Source organism: Nilaparvata lugens, chromosome X, assembly GCF_014356525.2.
Source record: "Nilaparvata lugens isolate BPH chromosome X, ASM1435652v1, whole genome shotgun sequence".
In the NCBI taxonomy this organism is placed as follows: Eukaryota; Metazoa; Arthropoda; class Insecta; order Hemiptera; family Delphacidae; genus Nilaparvata; species Nilaparvata lugens.
In genome coordinates this window covers 10276594-10283189 of record NC_052518.1, presented here as the reverse complement: position 1 = coordinate 10283189, position 6596 = coordinate 10276594, and positions in this window count along the sequence as shown.

Below are 6596 nucleotides of genomic sequence, written 5' to 3'. Positions count from 1 at the left end.
TGAAGTTGTAACAAGTTCAAAAAGGTGATTGTTTCTTGATCCATTCCCAAAGGCGATGTATTAACACACTTTTTTCGACACATTACATGCAGTCAAATATGTTTATCAAATAGTCAAATAGTGTGTCAAATATTTGTCTGCATGTCGTGTGAAATACATAGAGAAAAGTGTGTTAATACATCTCAGCTGGGAATGGATCAAAAAACCATCACCTTTTCGAACTTGTTACAACTTCACCAGGAAAATTTATAGTTTTTATGCTCTCTACATAATTGATCAAGTTCAAAAACTTCATAAGAGCAATGATTCACCTCCATAAATATAGTGCACACACTACACAAAGAAAAAACAATATTATTTGTTCACAATAAAGCTTCAACAGTTTTTCCTTAATCTTGTGTACACAATAAGTTTGAACAATTTTTACAAAACTTTCCTGACAATTATTATCAAATTGTTTATCCATAATCATAAATGATTCACAGGCTAGCTGATTACAAGTAAACCCGGCAAAAAATGAGTCAGCTAATATCCTTCTAGATAAAAAAGAAATGAATCAAAAACTAACATATAACTACTACTGATGCTTTCCCGTCAGAAGCAGTTTCCAGAGTCCAATAATGTCGGGTTCAGTATCCTGTTATCAGAACAGTACCCAGGAAAAACTGTTTAGTAACACCTTCCTAGATTAAAGTAAAAGTGGAGAATTACTCAAAAAATAACTTACTCATTCGTTTCCCTTTTAAAGCAGTTATAATTATCCGTTTTAGTTGTTTCATAATTTTGTGAGATCTAAACATCCTTTGTGCCCACTCAACAGATGTAGAGGGTAATTCTTTTTTAAGGTGATAGTTTCAAAATTAATATTGCATTTGAGTGGTTGTAATAAGTTTCATTAATAAGAACAATATGAAAACTTGTAGTACTCTTTATTATTTAAAATAATAGGAAATAATAATATTTTAGTAATAAAGGGTACTACAAGTTTTCATTAATTTGTATGAAAGTATCCCATTTAAGTGAAGTGTTTTTATAAGTTTCATTAGTATTTACTCATTGGAAAAGCTTTCTGAGGTTTATTATTTTTACTTTCCTTGCCCTATTACCATAGGTTAGGAAAGTATTGCTTTCCAAAAAAATAAGGTACCCTAATTTCAAGTTTTCTATACGTTTCAAGGTCCCCTGAGTCAAAAACATTATTTTTGGGTGTGTGTGTGTGTGTGTGTGTGTGTGTGGTGTGTGTGTGTGTGGTGTGTGTGTGTGTGTGTGTGTGTGTGTGTATGTGTGTATGTCTGTGAACACGATAACTCCATTCCTAATAAACCGATTGACTTGAAATTTTAAACTTAAGGTCCTTTTATACCATGAGGATCCGACAATAAGAAATTCAATAAAATTGAATTCATAATGGCGGATAATTACTAAAAAACCATGTTTTCCAGGGTTTTCTCGAAAACGGCTTTAACGATTTTCTTCAAATTCATACCATGGATAGCTATTTATAAGCCCTATGTATCAACTGCCATGAGTCTCATTCATGGGAAAATTGCAGGAGCTCCGTAATATTCTTGAGAAAAATGGCGGATAATCACTAAAAAACCATGTTATTCTTGGTTTTCTCGAAAACGGCTCTAACGATTTTCTTCAAATTTATACCATGGATAGCTATTTATAAGCCCTATGTATCAACTGCCATGAGTCTCATTCATGGGAAAATTGCAGGAGCTCCGTAATATTCTTGAGAAAAATGGCGGATAATCACTAAAAAACCATGTTATTCTTGGTTTTCTCGAAAACGGCTCTAACGATTTTCTTCAAATTTATACCCTAGATAGCTATTTATGAGCCCTATCAACTGACATGAGTCTCATTTCTGGGAAAATTTCAGGAGCCCCGTAATATTCTTGAGAAAAATGGCGGATAATTACTAAAAAACCATGTCTTTAACGATTTTCTCAAAAAAAACTTGACCGATTTTTTTCAAATTCATACTCTGTATAGTTATTTATCAGCTCTATCAACTGGCATGTGTCTCCTTTCTGGGAAACTAATGGGGGGTCCACCCCATCCTTGAGAAATGGACTTAGTAACCTCCTTCTCATGCATGAGGTAGGTAGGTAGCGCAGTTCATAAAAATCTGGTGTGGTACACTCACACAACTTTCCTTGCTCATTGAACTATAAGCCTCATTCTTAAACGAGAATGATTTAGGGGAATAACATAATGACGATTGGCGGCAACATATTTGAAACTACGATCAGACTTCTGTATATGTGTATAGTTGTTTTCAGAGTACTTTTTCCTTTGTGTAAATTGTGAAATTCGATATTTTTTAAAAGTCGTCAAAACAGCTGTTCTACAGATGAAATATCTCGACTATGTGTTCTTTTTATGAACTGCTCTACCTACCTACCTCATGCACGAGAAGGAGGCTACAAAGTCCATTTCTCAAGGATGGGGTGGACCCCCCATTAGTTTCTCAGTAAGGAGACTGATTCCAGTTAATAGAGCCGATAAATAACTATACAGGGTATGAATTTGAAAAAAATCGGTCAAGTCATTTTTGAGAAAATCGTGAAACACATGTTTTTTTAGTGATTATCCGCCATTTTTCTCAATAATATTACGGAGCTTCTGAAATTTTCCCAGAAATGAGACTCATGTCAGTTGATAGGGCTAATAAATGCTATCCATGTTATAAATTTGAAGAAAATCGTTAGAGCCGTTTCCGATAAAACGGTGAAAAACATGGTTTTTTAGTGATTATCCGCCATTTTTCTCAATAATATTACGGAGCTCCTGAAATTTTCCCAGAAATGAGACTCATGTCAGTTGATAGGGCTTATGAATAGCTATCAATGGTATGAATTTTAAGAAAATCGTTAGAGCCATTTTCGAGAAAAACGTGAAAAACATGGTTTTTTAGTGATTATCCGCCATTTTTTCCGCCATCTTGAATTGAATTTTATTGAATTTCTTATTGTCGGGTCCTCATGGTATAAGGACCTTAAGTTTAAAATTTCAAGTCAATCGGTTAATTAGGAATGGAGTTATCGTGTTCACAGACATACACACATACACACACACACACACATACACACACACACATACACACACACACACACATACACACACACACACATACACACACACACACATACACACACACAGACCAATACCCAAAAATCATGTTTTTGGACTCAGGGGACCTTGAAACGTATAGAAAACTTGAAATTTGGGTACCTTATTTTTTTTGGAAAGCAATACTTACCTTACCTATGGTAATAGGGCAAGGAAAGTAAAAAGACACATAGTCGAGATATTTCATCTCTAGAACAGCTGTTTTGACGACTTTAAAAAAATGACGACTGAAAAAAATCATCGAATTTCACAATTTACACAAAGGAAAAAATACTCTGAAAACAATTATATATACACATATACAGGAGTCTGATCGTAGTTTCAAATATGAGCAAGGAAAGTTGTGTGAGTGTACCACAGCAGATTTTTTATCGATGAGGAACGTTTTTCAATGATTAAGCGTCGAGAAAAACCATTGAATTGCAGCAGTTCAATAGCAGTCGAGCTTCTTCTGTGACTGAACAATCTGTAGAAACTGTGACTATGAATAGTGTTATTCATGTTACTATTAACATTAATGCATAACCTGAATAGTGTTGAATATAATTGTTGCTTTAGATTGTTCAGTCTCGAGAAAAAGTTACTGTCTCTCATTGCATGAAGATGCGAACAGAACAAGTAGGCCTATGCGGTAAAGATCGATGCCTATAAACAGCTGTGCAATGATAAAAACATTTGGAGACATTGATATAATAGATATGGAAGGTCGATAGCGAGCTGAAATCTACTTATCCACCTGACCTTACCAGTTTGTATGTTTAACTGGTCTGTTTAAACTCTGTTTAAGAATTTTGAAAGTGATTGAACTACAAGGAAGTTTAGAAAAATGACAATGATTTCTTCTATAAAATAAATGAACTTGAACATCTATCCAACTGCTATATATCAATCAAAAAAGTGCTATTCTCAGAATGGGTTAGTGAATATGATAAATTACAGCCCAAAAATGTGAAGTGACAGTTCAAAAATGGGTTTCAAAGCTTAAACAGTAGATCGAACTCTACTACTAATACTTTGATCTAAACGTTCTATTCATGATGTTAATGCACATAGATACATTGTTCTACATAGATATAATCATGTATATTGTTTATATATTTGGACAGTAAATTTTTGTTAAATATTATAAGAAGTGGTACCATAACCTTATTCAGATCTGCTCATCAATTATCTAAAATCGGGGGAGAAATAGTTTTGGATTAATTTTTATTCTGTTGTTTCCCTCCCAATCATTGTTTTGATTTTGTGCATGTGTGAATGAAATAAATAAAAATACAACATATTACTGATACATAGATACATCTTTATCTACTCTTTATCACAAATGACAATGCATTGCCAGGTCTTGAAAGATCCATTGCATACTAACACTACATTATAATGGAAACAATTGAAAAAGTTAACGTATACAGAACAGAGGATAAATAATTATATAGATGAGTAGATAACTTCTAGAAAGAAAGAGTAGCACATTATGTTTTACAAGATCTATTTCGAAATATTGTGGCGAAACCCCAGTATTTGACTGATCCTATACTCTCAAATCACGATTCAAAACAAATCATAACCACATTAGCTTTTAGTACTCGCTAACACTACCTTTAAATTGTTCCCGTAATACTGTATACTACACACCAGCATTGTTATATAACTCTACATTCTATGCCTACTTTATGAGAATGCATTCAATCATTCTGTAAATTGCAAAATGAATGCTGTTTGTTATGTAGCTACACATAATTTGTCTCTATTGTTATTGGCCTAACCATTGGAAAAATGAAGTAATGCTAAGCCCGCAGCATTTATATTAAATTGAATAATTTTCATGTAACATACATAACTAATATAGGGGTCATCTCAACTGAACTGAACTAGGTTACTAGTCTCAAACTCACTCTTCCATAAACTACTATTATAGATATTTGACAAATATTGTTGTTATATAACAATTAGGCCATTGTGAGTATTTGGAATCCATTTACTATTCAAATAATGTTCAAATTGTCGTTATCAGTTTTTTAAATGTACTTCGAGAGCACCATTGAATCCAATAATATTTTAATTATTTATTATGATAAGCTGATTCATGGTGTTATTGAAGAAGTTCATGAGTAATCATGATTGTTATATTTGTGCTAGAAAGTACTAAGGAGTCCTGAATCATTAACGAAAAAAAAGCGTAAAACATTCAATCTTTATGTTACTATGCATTTTAACCAAGAAATTCTTGATAGGAATCGACATTAACTGAGAGTTATTAACATCAACAGAGGTGGGCTGAATAACTAACTGAATTCCAGAGCTTTTCTCTTGAAATAGAATGGGAATACTTTCAATAAGTTTAATTAGTATTTATTCATTGAAAACGTTTTCTGGAGTTTATACATTTGGCGTTGCATAAATTAGAATTGGAACCGTTTTGGGCGTGCGCCTGTGGTACTTTTCTGTAAGTTGTGTAATTGTGAATGATTAAATAAATAAATGAATAATAAAACAAAATCATTCTATGTTGAAATTGAGAATCTGAGTACATTTTTTTAAATAGCTTTATATTACTTTGTTTATAAACATTTTAATACATGATTCCAATTATCCCCCACCTCAAAATCACCAATCATTGCTGACTTTTTTCATCTTTTACAAGCTGTTTTTTAAGGAAGAATCCGATATTTTACCTTCAATCTAAGACTAACAGGTGCTCCGCAACGGTCTAATTAAAAACTCGACAAACTGAAAACATCAGGTAATGAAATCTTGAAGAATTGAGAATAGTCCTATAACTATCCTCGGTAATTTACAAATCTATATGCAAAATTTCAAGTTGATCAGTTGAGTAGTTCAGACGTGATGATGCGTCATATCCCTTACATGTATAAGCCGATTCTTTCCTTTATTATATTATAGAAGATTATGTCCTAAGGACCTCATTTGTTGGAGTATAAGTAAGCCGAGTCAGGTATATAATTTTACATAATCAAAACAAGTTCACATATTTCAACACTAAGTAAATCAAAACTAGTCTTGGTTTGAAAGGAGCTCTTGCACACTATAACGTACTCTACCAACTAAATATTTTTTGAAGATCTTTAAATCATCATCACTTTCAAGGAGTTACGGTAACTTGTTACAAAATTTTCTCCCAATATAATCTGGTTTTTGTTCAAATAACCTACTATTGTGAGTCATTGAATCGATTTATAACTAAATCATTGGGAGTTTAGTCATTTCCTGAAGTTGACGCTTTTTCAAGTGTCATTGTTCCTAGGAAAAGTTCAGCTGAAAACACTGGATTGAAATATAAAACAGATGAATGTATAGGATTTTTTTCGTAGAAGAAATACTTACAGACAGTATGAATACTAAAACAAGCTGTATAAACGATGCATCAAATAATTTATCATAATTCTTCAATCTAAATATAGAAGAAGGATTGATTCTCCAATCTAAATATAGAA